This window comes from Oryctolagus cuniculus, chromosome 4, assembly GCF_964237555.1.
Source record: "Oryctolagus cuniculus chromosome 4, mOryCun1.1, whole genome shotgun sequence".
In the NCBI taxonomy this organism is placed as follows: Eukaryota; Metazoa; Chordata; class Mammalia; order Lagomorpha; family Leporidae; genus Oryctolagus; species Oryctolagus cuniculus.
In genome coordinates, this window is record NC_091435.1 from 48,879,656 (window position 1) to 48,890,249 (window position 10,594).

The 10,594-nt window shown below is 39.5% G+C and overlaps 2 pseudogenes; both read right to left on the minus strand.

Moving 5' to 3' along the window:
• Positions 1 to 1,367: 1,367 nt before the first annotated feature.
• On the minus strand, positions 1,368 to 2,655 carry LOC100358663 (alpha-endosulfine pseudogene; annotated as a pseudogene).
• A 5,699-nt stretch (positions 2,656 to 8,354) lies between these two features.
• LOC127483010 (U2 spliceosomal RNA) lies at positions 8,355 to 8,535 on the minus strand (annotated as a pseudogene).
• Positions 8,536 to 10,594: the final 2,059 nt, after the last annotated feature.

Below are 10,594 nucleotides of genomic sequence, written 5' to 3' on the forward strand. Positions count from 1 at the left end.
AACAATCTTTAATATATTAGGAAGGAAAAGGGGGCCAACTTAAAAAAGAGTTGGAAGTATCGTAATTAGATTGTGTCTTTCTGAGAAAGTGTGAAAATGGTAAATAAACCACTAGGGGCATATCTCCTGACTGCAGAAAAAGGTGTAGCATTAAAAAGAGGCTAAAACTCCCTGTCCCTGGGGAATCATCACAGCTAGAGAGGTACTGGCTTTCACTGGGCCTCTAGGAGCATAGGCTTTGTCACTATGTATTGCAGTCTGTAGGGTGACTTTTAGTTGGACAAAATTCTTTTTTTTTTTTTTTAACGTACAAAATTATATATATATTTATATATATAATAACATGACATATTTATGTACATTATGGTCGGGACAGTCAAGGAATCTATACAATGATGTTCAGCATTTTCCCCTTCCCACATGGACTTTTGATTAAGGATGACAGCATGAGGAAATGGAGCAAGGAACACAAAAATTATATACAATTACAAGTGACAGTCAAGGAATTTGGGGGCCAGGGAGCCTGCTCTCTTCTCCATGCCTTCCTCACCAACCTTTTCCTATCCAATCTGAGTGACAGCCTGAACATCGAACGGCCAGTCAGGAAGAAGCAGATACACACCTTATTCTCCTACATGTACACCAGCAAATTCATCAGGCATCCTCATCAAGCCAAATGTTTGGCATTTCAGAATTGTGAGGTCAAAGAGCAAGAGAGGATTCCAGAATCTTGCACTTTCGAACAGTAAGTTCTCACCCTGGCCCTCCTGCCATATCAAGCAGGTTACACTCAGTAAGATTCAGGCCAAGCGGTGCCACCGGCAGCCCCTTTCCTCCACCTGTTCAGGCTCACCACTGCCACCCCTCCTCACTGCACAAGAGCTACGTTACTGTGCTCTAGGAAGGCAGGGATTTCTGTCTCCCTCCCTCGTCCCCCCAGCTTCCTCCAAGGTGAATCATCTCCTAAAACCTGCTGCTCCAGCCCTGCAGTGGTTTACCCCTTCCTTTTCTCTCTCCCTAACAATACACCTGGCACCCAATTACACCTGAAGCACGGCTCTCCACGTGTGCATGACCAAGCGTGTTTCCACAGCCAAGAACTCTGCTGCTGGAGCAGTTCTTGGGCAGCTAAGGTCCAGACGTGGGCTGTGGGAAAAAGTGGGTGGGGCCCGTGGCTAGCTTCTTAAGAATCTGACGCTCAGGACTATGAGGTTCTGTTGCAAACTCCAACTTCTTCTGTCCTTGATGGAGGGTCCCCTCTGCACTTGCCCAGCACAGAGGCTCACCCAACGCACAGCACAGAATTTTTCTGCTGGCAGTTATAGGATTTTACAATCACCATCAATTTTATGTATATTTAATAACTATTTTTACAATGAGGAAATAGAAATCCAAAGAGACTAAATGACTTGACTGAGGTTCTACATCAGTACTGCTGAGGCCAAGTGGACCCAGAACCCAGATGTCTAGACTCCTACACCACTGCTCTTCCTACTATCCCATGACACTCTGAAAAGCAACATGCAGGGAGAGAGAGAGAGAGAAGGTGCCCATCTTCTGTGAACAATGTCTGCCAATCTTTACATTATTTAAGAGCCAGGGCAATCTGTAAGCCACACTAAGTAGAGGTTAACTGGGCACTGCAGTTTCAGGCAGACCACTCAGGCCTGGGTGAGGACTCTCTCTGCCTGCCGCAGGGAACACACAAAGCAACAGCAGCCCAAGGGACACAACACTCAGAAGCACAGAAAACACATCTCATCCCATCTACCTTTCCCAACACGTCAGGTTAGCCCAGGGCTGTTCAACCTGCCATATTATTCCCAAGGCTCAGCCTAACCACTTTGGGATATTATCTTCCAAGAGGAGAAATGACCTCTCTCCAGTTTCTCACCGAGAAAAAGTTTGCAGCATCATCCAATCCTGGTCTTTCCTATTTCCCGGCCCCTACCTGGGCTACAGTGAAGGTGCGAAGTCTCCATGTAACCAAAGAAATGAACTCAAGAGCCCCTCTTCAACCCACGTGAACTCCTCGGGAGCCCCGGCAGCAGCATTTTCGGCTAGCAATCTGGGAGGATCTGACTAGCTGCCCAATTCCATCCCTGCCTATAATACATAAAGTCCAGCGGGTGAGGAAGGGGAGGAGAGGGGGGCCCAGGTTACCCCGCAAGCTTGCTGGTGACGAGTGAGGACTTTCTCTGGGGCAGATCCTGTGGGGTGGGGATGTGGTCACCAGTCACCAGGTTCTTGTCTGGTCCTGCACTTGGCAGCTGCTTATTCTTCATCTTGGCTTTGGCCATGTTGTAGTCTCCTGAGTCAAAGTACTTTTGCCCTTTCTGGAGCCTCTTCATGAGGAAGTCAGAACCTCCAGGCTTTTGTCCTAGGCTTGGATATTTGGCCTTTAGCTTTGCTTCCTCAGCTCTTTCAGGGAGAATACCTTCTTTCTCTTGTGTGTCCTGCTTCTCCTCGCCGGTCTCCTCCGCAGGGTTCTCGTCTTCTTGTTTCTGGGACATGGCAGAGCCGGGGTTGTGGAGTGTAGGGGGCCCGGGAAATCAACCACAGAGGGAAGGGGGAGGGGAAACGGGGACAACCTGCGCTGCTGCTTCGGCTCCTGTCACTAGGGTTGCTCAGTCAAAATGGCGGCCCTCGCCCGTGACCTTAGTTGGACAAAATTCTTGCAGTTAATTTTTTCATCCAACCATCAGATATTTATCTACTATATGCCTCAGCATCTAGGCACTAAGGGTTTGTCAGTGAACATACAAGAAAATATTATTTTTGGAATGGTGCTTATGTTGTAGTGATGGGAATGATAAAGTAAAATAAAATTATAATGTTAGTTGTTGATACACTGTTTTAGAGGAAAATCATGGGGCTACAGCATGATGGGAATGGTGAGGATGTATGAAAAGGAGGTTGTGAATATATAAATGAAGACAAGCACACAAATTAAATTCTCTGACCACAAAGGAGCTAAGAATAAATAAAATCAAAATAAAAAGGAAACACAAACATTTGGAAGATGCAACACCTGATGTCAACAACGTGTGTGATGATGGCTTAATCATCACTGGCACCTGTGTTTTGGGAGCAATAAGGAATTTTGGAACATTCCACAACCAGGAAAAACTGAAATATGAAGTCCATCTTCATAATTAAGACAGCCTGCAAACTTCTGTTTCCAGTTGAAATACAGTTTGGGTAACTACCACACTTGCATTCTACCATAAACAACTAGAAAGCCAGACAAAATGTGTGAAACAGGTGTCTTCATAAGCCAGTCCCAAAGGGACAAATACCGTATGTTCTCCCTGATCGGTGACAACTGACTGAACACCAAAAAGGAAACCTCCCGAAGTGAAATGGACACTATGAGAAATGGTGACTTGATCAGCATAGCCCTGACTGTTAATGAACAACTTAATACATTATCCCTCTTAGTATTTTTTTTTTTGTCTGTTCTACTTAATATGACTGGTTTAATTCTGTAATTATCACACAGTTATTCTTAAGTGTTGAAAATTAACCGAAATGTGATCCCTGTTAACCATAAGAGTGGGAATAAGAGAGGGAAGAGATGTATAATTTGGGACATGCTCAAGCTGACTTGCCCCAAATGGTAGAGTTAGAAACATACCAGGGGATTCCAATTCAATCCCATCAAGGTGGCATGTACCAATGCCATCTCACTATTCCAAGTGATCAATTTCTGTTCACAATTGATCATAATGAAAGGACTAAGAGTCAAAGGGAGCATATAAACAAGTCTAGTACCTGCTAATACTAACCGATAGAATAAATAAAGGGGAGAGTGATCCAACATGGGAAGCGAGATACTCAGCAGACTCATAGAATGGCAGATGTCCTAAATAGCACTCTGGCCTCAGAATCAGCCCTAAAGGCATTCAGATCTGGCTGAAAAGCTCATGAGAGTATTTCAGGCATGGAAAGCCAAGACACTCTGGCAAAAGATCTCTGTGAGTGAGATCCCAGTGGAAAGAACAGGTCTTCAAAGAAGGAGGTACCTTTCTCTGAAGGGAGGAGAGAACCTCCACTTTGACTATGACCTTGTCTAAACAAGATAAGAGTCGGAGAACTCAAAGGGTTTCCATAGCCTTGGAAACTCATGACTGGAGCATAGGGAGATTACTGATGCCATAAACAGGAGTGTCAATTTGTAAAGTCAACAACAGGAGTCACTGTGCACTTACTCCTCATGTAGGATCTCTGTCCTTAATGTGCTGTGCATTGAGATTTAATGCTATAACGAGTACTCAAACAATATATTTCACTTTATGTTTCTATGGGGGTGCAAACTGTTGAAATCTTTACTTAATGCATAATAAACTGATCTTCTGTAAAAAAAAAAAAAAGAAATTATCAATTCCCAACTTGACTCTCACTGGGATTAAACATGACAATAGGTCTGATCTGATTTCATCATCATTTAAAACAATCATCTATTATTTTTCACTTTATGTTTCTGTGTGGGAGCAAACTGTTGAAATCCTTACTTAATGTATACTAAGCTGATCTTCTGTATATTAAGATAATCGAAAATGAATCTTGATGTGAATGGAAGGGGAGAGGGAGTGGGAAAAGGGAGGGTTGTGGGTGGGAGGGACAGTATGAGGGGGAAGCCATTGTAATCCATAAGCTGTACTTTGGAAATTTATATTCATTAAATAAAAGTTAAAAAAAAAGAAACAGGTGTCTTCAGACATTGAGCAGATGGCAGCACAGTCATGTGACTCCCCCCAAAAGAAGGGAAATAAGCAAGATGATCCCTGTGATTTCCTTGCCTCGCTGCCTGGATGTACTTTCTCCAGCATGCCTGTGTGTCAGGCAGAGGGTTGGAGAGACTATGGGACTTAACTGGAATTGTAGCTCACTATATGATTTGTATGTCTTTTTTTTAAAGAAAGATTTATTTATTTATTTTGAAAGAGTTACAGAATTAGAGGGATCTCCCATCCACTGGTTCACTCCCTAGATGGCTGCAAAGGCTGGTGCTAGGACAGGTTCTAGCCAGGAGCCAGGAGCTTCTTCCCAATCTCCCACGTGGGTGGCTGGAGTTGAAACCCTATGGCCATCTTCCACCACGCTTCTCAGGTTTTAGCAGGGAGCTGGATGGGAAGTGAAGCAGCCAGGAAAGGAACCAGTGCCTATACGGAATTCCTGCAAGGTGGGTGCAGCTTTACCTGCTATACCCCAATACTGGCCCCTGTGATTTATATATCTGTGAAGAAACTTATTAGACAGAAGAGTTGGACATAATGGAGCTGAGAAATCAGAGACAATTTAGTTTCTTTGAAGATTTCATAAATAGCTTGCATTCTATATGTCATATTTACAACTTCTGAAGTTACTGGAGGGTGATCTAAAGCAGTTTTTAAAGTTAATATTTCTACTGACCTTCATTAATGGTGGTCTCTTTCTTTAAATATTTGGTAAATTTTTAAAAAATTATTTATGTATTTATATTTTTATTTGGTTATTTTTATGAGACAGAGAGAGTAAGCTCATCTACCTAAGTGACCACAGCTGGGCCAGGACAAAGCCTGGAGCTGAAAAAAAATCAAAATCTCCCGTTTGGATGGCTGGGACCAAATTGCTTGAGACGTCCCTGCTGCCTCACAGGGGCAACATTAGCAGGAAGCTGGAATTGGGAGCTGAGCTGAGATTCAACCTATACTGCAATATGGATTGCAGACACCTCAACCCACGTCTTAAACATTATATCAAATGCCCAGCACCATATTTAATAAATTTTGATTGTGAGAAGTACTTAATAAGTAGGAATTTGGTATGCAGATTAAAGGTATGTTTCCAATGAGGACCTGCATTTGCTTCTGCTGGACACCAGGGTATGTAAACAATTTAGGAAGACATAAAATTCTTCAGTTTGAGATTTTCTTGAACTGTGGTGTTGGTGAATTTCAGGATGGCAAACACTCAGAAGAGATTTAAGGAATAATATTTTTTTCTGTTATCATCATCACTGTCAATCTTTTTCATTCAGGACCCTAGAAAATATAGAGAAGTTACCTGTCTTTTCACTTTACTGTTATATCAAGTTTTTCCATCTGCCTTTTGATTAAGTAGAATCAGGTTGTAGAGTTCCATTGTGTGCAATTTCAAAGCCTGGTACTCTGATCTCCATGTGGCTACCAATCTCTATTTTTTTCCAGACAACTTTAACAACGGTAACTTGTAAGGGTTTGTCTACCTGACTTCCTGGTATATATCTCGATTGCTTCTGAATGTAATACTGGTGTAATTTATTAGGTCTCCTAAAACCAAAATTCTTTTAGAATTATGAACTCTCTCTCAAAAAATATTCTTATGCCATTTAGGTAAAACTGCATAAACTCACACATGGTATATAGATCACTAGAATGCAACATCTGACCTCCTTAGCGTGATTCTGAGGATTTTTTTTAAATTGTTACATAATAATGTTTCAATGAGGTACTTTTATTAGATCAATTCAAAATTAAATTTGGGCAGAATAATTATTATTTCTGACAGTCATTGTGAAGAAAAGGATATTAATTCCTTAACATAAAAATGGAATCTCGTGGGTTTGTTGGGTTGGGAAAAATCTGAATAGTGATTAGGGGTTTTCCACTTTTAACTGGAAGTGGTATTATTGGCAATAAGCAAAAGTATATTTTGGTTGCTTTGCTAATTATGTGGTGTTATTTCCTGCTACAGATACATTGATGGTTTGAAAGTAAAGTGATCAAAATAAAGTTTATGCATTGTGGTTCTTGCATCCATTTTTCCTTATTGATGTCTGAATACTTTAGCATTGGCTATTTGGGGTTATATAGAAATGAAGTGCATGTTTTCATAAGCACTCTAACTTAGAAGGGAAATATTTCAATTGCTTCAAAATATGCCCAGTAAAATATTTAGACTTTAAACTATTTGAGTATGTTTGAGTCATGTGCAAACATTTTCTCTTTAAAATTCTCTCAAGGCCAATGTCAGTATAAAGGTTTTACATGTTATTCATTACAACAGCATTTCAAGATGTCTTGATAAAATACTTTTGAAAAGAAAAGGATTTTATAGTTACATGAATTGGCAATTTCTTGGGTTAGATTTAGTGAGACTTTTTTTTTACAGCATCCCTTTCAAAACCTTTAAAACACAAATATATTGTGAATTTCTTAGAGAAGCTATAGCAAACTGCATTTTATGGCATCACTTAAATACAAAGTCTTTTTCTCTTGGGATAAAGATGTAGAACATAAAAGGTACTTCAAAAATTCATATAAAATGGAACTAAAGATATTTTGGTGCAAAAATATTTGAAATTCATGCATAGTTTTGTTTCTAATAGTATTTTTTTCACAAAGACTTTGAACACCTCTGTACATATGAATTTCAAAATTTTTGTACCACACTAAACTTATGTTTTAATTCCATTTTCCATTAACTTTTTGAAATTTCTTACCTGTGTCCTATTGTAGTAATTTTTATATGAAATAAATATATATGCCATGAAGATATTTTCCTCATTGAATATATAGGAATGTATAGGAATGTGTATAAATAGTGATTAAAATGTAAACTAGATTTATAAAGTAAAAGAAAAGTTAAATTTTTGAGTATAACTCTAAATTAGGAGGATTATTAATGCAATAAACAGAATTTGTCACACTGTATTTGCTGTTTGCTATTGACTTAAATCTCCCTACATTTATGTATGGTAGATACAAGGACCCAAATACTCATCACCAAATCAGAAAATGCCTAGAAATTGTACTATCTAAAACCATACATGTAAGTATGAACCATTCAGTTCTCCATGGGTTGTACAGAGTACCAAAAGCTGAAGTTTAAAATGCTAATTACTTATGTTTCTAAGATCTGTTTCTATCATATCTCCATCTCCAGTAACAATGTACCATCTGTTATAATAAGCCTGAATAAGACTCAACAATTAAAAATTTTTAAAAAATCACATATTTTTAAAAAAAAATTAATTTACTTGAAAGAGTGACTGAGAGGTAGAGACAGAAGGAGAGAGAGAGAGAGAGAGAGAGAGAGAGAGAGAGACTCTTCCATCTGCTGCTTTGTTCTCCAAATGGCTTCAAAAGCCAGGACTCACTGGATCAGACTGAAGCCAGGAGCCAAGAACTCCATCTGAGGTTTCCATATTGGTTTCAGGGACCCAACTACTTGATCCATTGTATGTTGCCTTCCAGGTGCACTAGCAGAGAGTTGATTGGAAGCAGAGTGGCCGAAACTCAAACTGGCAGTCTCATATGCGATGCTGGAATTGCAAGTGGCAACTTAACCCCTGTATGACAACACTTTCCAATGAGATCACATATTTTAATAAATATTGCAAAAACAGTTTTAAAAATGGAATACTTTATGCTGATTGCTATACAGCAAGCCATTGATAACCTTTCTGAATATCTTTATATATTTCATATACAATATTTTATGTATTAGTATCTGGGAAATTCAACAACCTTTCTTCTACACTTGATCTTAGCCAAAAGGCTGAGAAGCGATAACAACCTTTCTCCTAATGAGAATGTTTAGTACCTTGCGCAAGTATGTTTTATGTGTGTCATATCACATCTTATAAATAACAAATATAATTTAAAAAATGAAAATAATTTCCACAGGCAGTGGCTTATTAAGAGGCTAGCATCCTTCTCCCGTGAATTTGTAGTTGGGCTGAAGAGAGAGGTTGACATCCTATTGCTTCCTCCTGTAACTCCTTTCTCAGAGCCCCATTGAACATCCATTGGTATTTATATGCTGTGCTGTTTGGGAATCCTTGGTGTTCTCTAGTTTGGCAGTTTCCTTTTCTTCCTTATTTGTTAGGAAACTTTGTATTACAATCATGGAAGTCACTGTAGTTCTAATGGATAGTGTATGAAAATAATCAGAGTATATTTTGAACTTTATTTTAGTTTACTTTAGGTGTCTATGGATTTTTTGTTCTAAGAGTCCCTAGTGTTCTTATCAATGAGTATCAGCCATCAATGTGAGAATATCAATCAATCATCTTATGCCCCATTCTTAGCACTCAATCCCAGTGACAGCAACTGTAGCTGATACTGTCAGTTTGCTATTTATTCCTGCCTCATATATATTCTAGAACAGATATATGCATGTTAAATATATCCATGTAGTTTTGTCTTAAATTTGTGAATATTATCTAATGAGTGGGTTTTTTTTCTTTTTTTTTTTTTTTAAGTCACAAAGTTAGGACTCCAATACAAACAGTGGGCTAAAAGTAACACTTAAAAGTATTTTGCACTGTGGTGTAGCAGGTAAAGCCACTGCCTGCAGTACCGGCATCCCATATGAGTGCTGATTCAGGTCCTGGCTGTTCCTCTTCTGCTCCAGCTCTCTGCCATGGCCTGGGAAAGCAGTGGAGGATGGCCCAAGTCTTTGGGCCCCTTAACCCATGTGGGAGACCTGGCTCCTGGCTTCAGATTAGCACAGCTCCAGCCGCTGCGACTAACTGGGGAGTGAACCATCGGATGGAAGACCGCTCTCTGGGCTTCTCCTCTCTTTAAAAATTTTAATAAATCTTCTAGCATGTATTGATATTTTAAAAATAAATAGTATACAGTTATAGCATATAAGCATATATCATATGAATTTTCTCAAATATTTTCTAGTTTCCCAATAGAAAGAGATGAGAGGAATATGACTTTTAAAAATATTATATTTTATCTAGCATATTTAGTTAAAAATTCAAATTTGAAAATGAAGGAGCTAAGAAATGATAAATGTACTTTTCATTTTTTTCTTTTTAAATATTTTATTTATTTATTCGAAAGTCAGAGAGTTACACAGAGAGAAGAGAGGCAGAGAGAGAGAGGTCTTCCATCCGATGGTTCACTCTCCAATTGGCTGCAACTGCCGAAGCTGCGCCAATCCGAAGCCAGGAGCCATGAGCCAGGAGCCTGGAGCATCTTCCGGGTCTCCCATGCAGGTGCAGGGCTCAAAGACTTGGGCCATCTTCCACTGCTTTCCCAGGCCATACCAGAGAGCTGGATCTGAAGAGGAGCAGCCAGGACTAGAACCGGTGCCCATATGGGATGCCAGTACTTCAGGCCAGGGCTTTAACCCACCGTGCCACAGCCCCAGCCCTGATACTTTTCTATAAAATTATTTTTTGCTTTAATAAAGTAAAACTAGAGCTCTTATTTTTTTTTCTTTTCAGCTTTTTATTTCTCTTTTTGAAAGCTTTTATTTAATAAATATAAATTTCATAGTACAACTTTTGGAATACAGTGGTTCTTCCCCTCATACCTGCCCTCCCACTCCCACTCTCATCCCACCTCCTACTCCCTCTCCCATGTCATTCTTCATTAAGGTTCATATTAAGTATCTTTATATACAGAAGATCAACTCTATACTAAGTAAAGATTTCAACAGTTTGCACCCACACAGCCACACAAAGTACAAAGCACTGTTTAAAGACTAGTTTTACCATTAATTCTCATACAACTCATTAAGGACAGAAGTCCTACATGGGGAGTAAGTGCACAGCGACTCCTGTTGTTGATTTAACAATTGACACTCTTATTTATGACATCAGTGATCACCT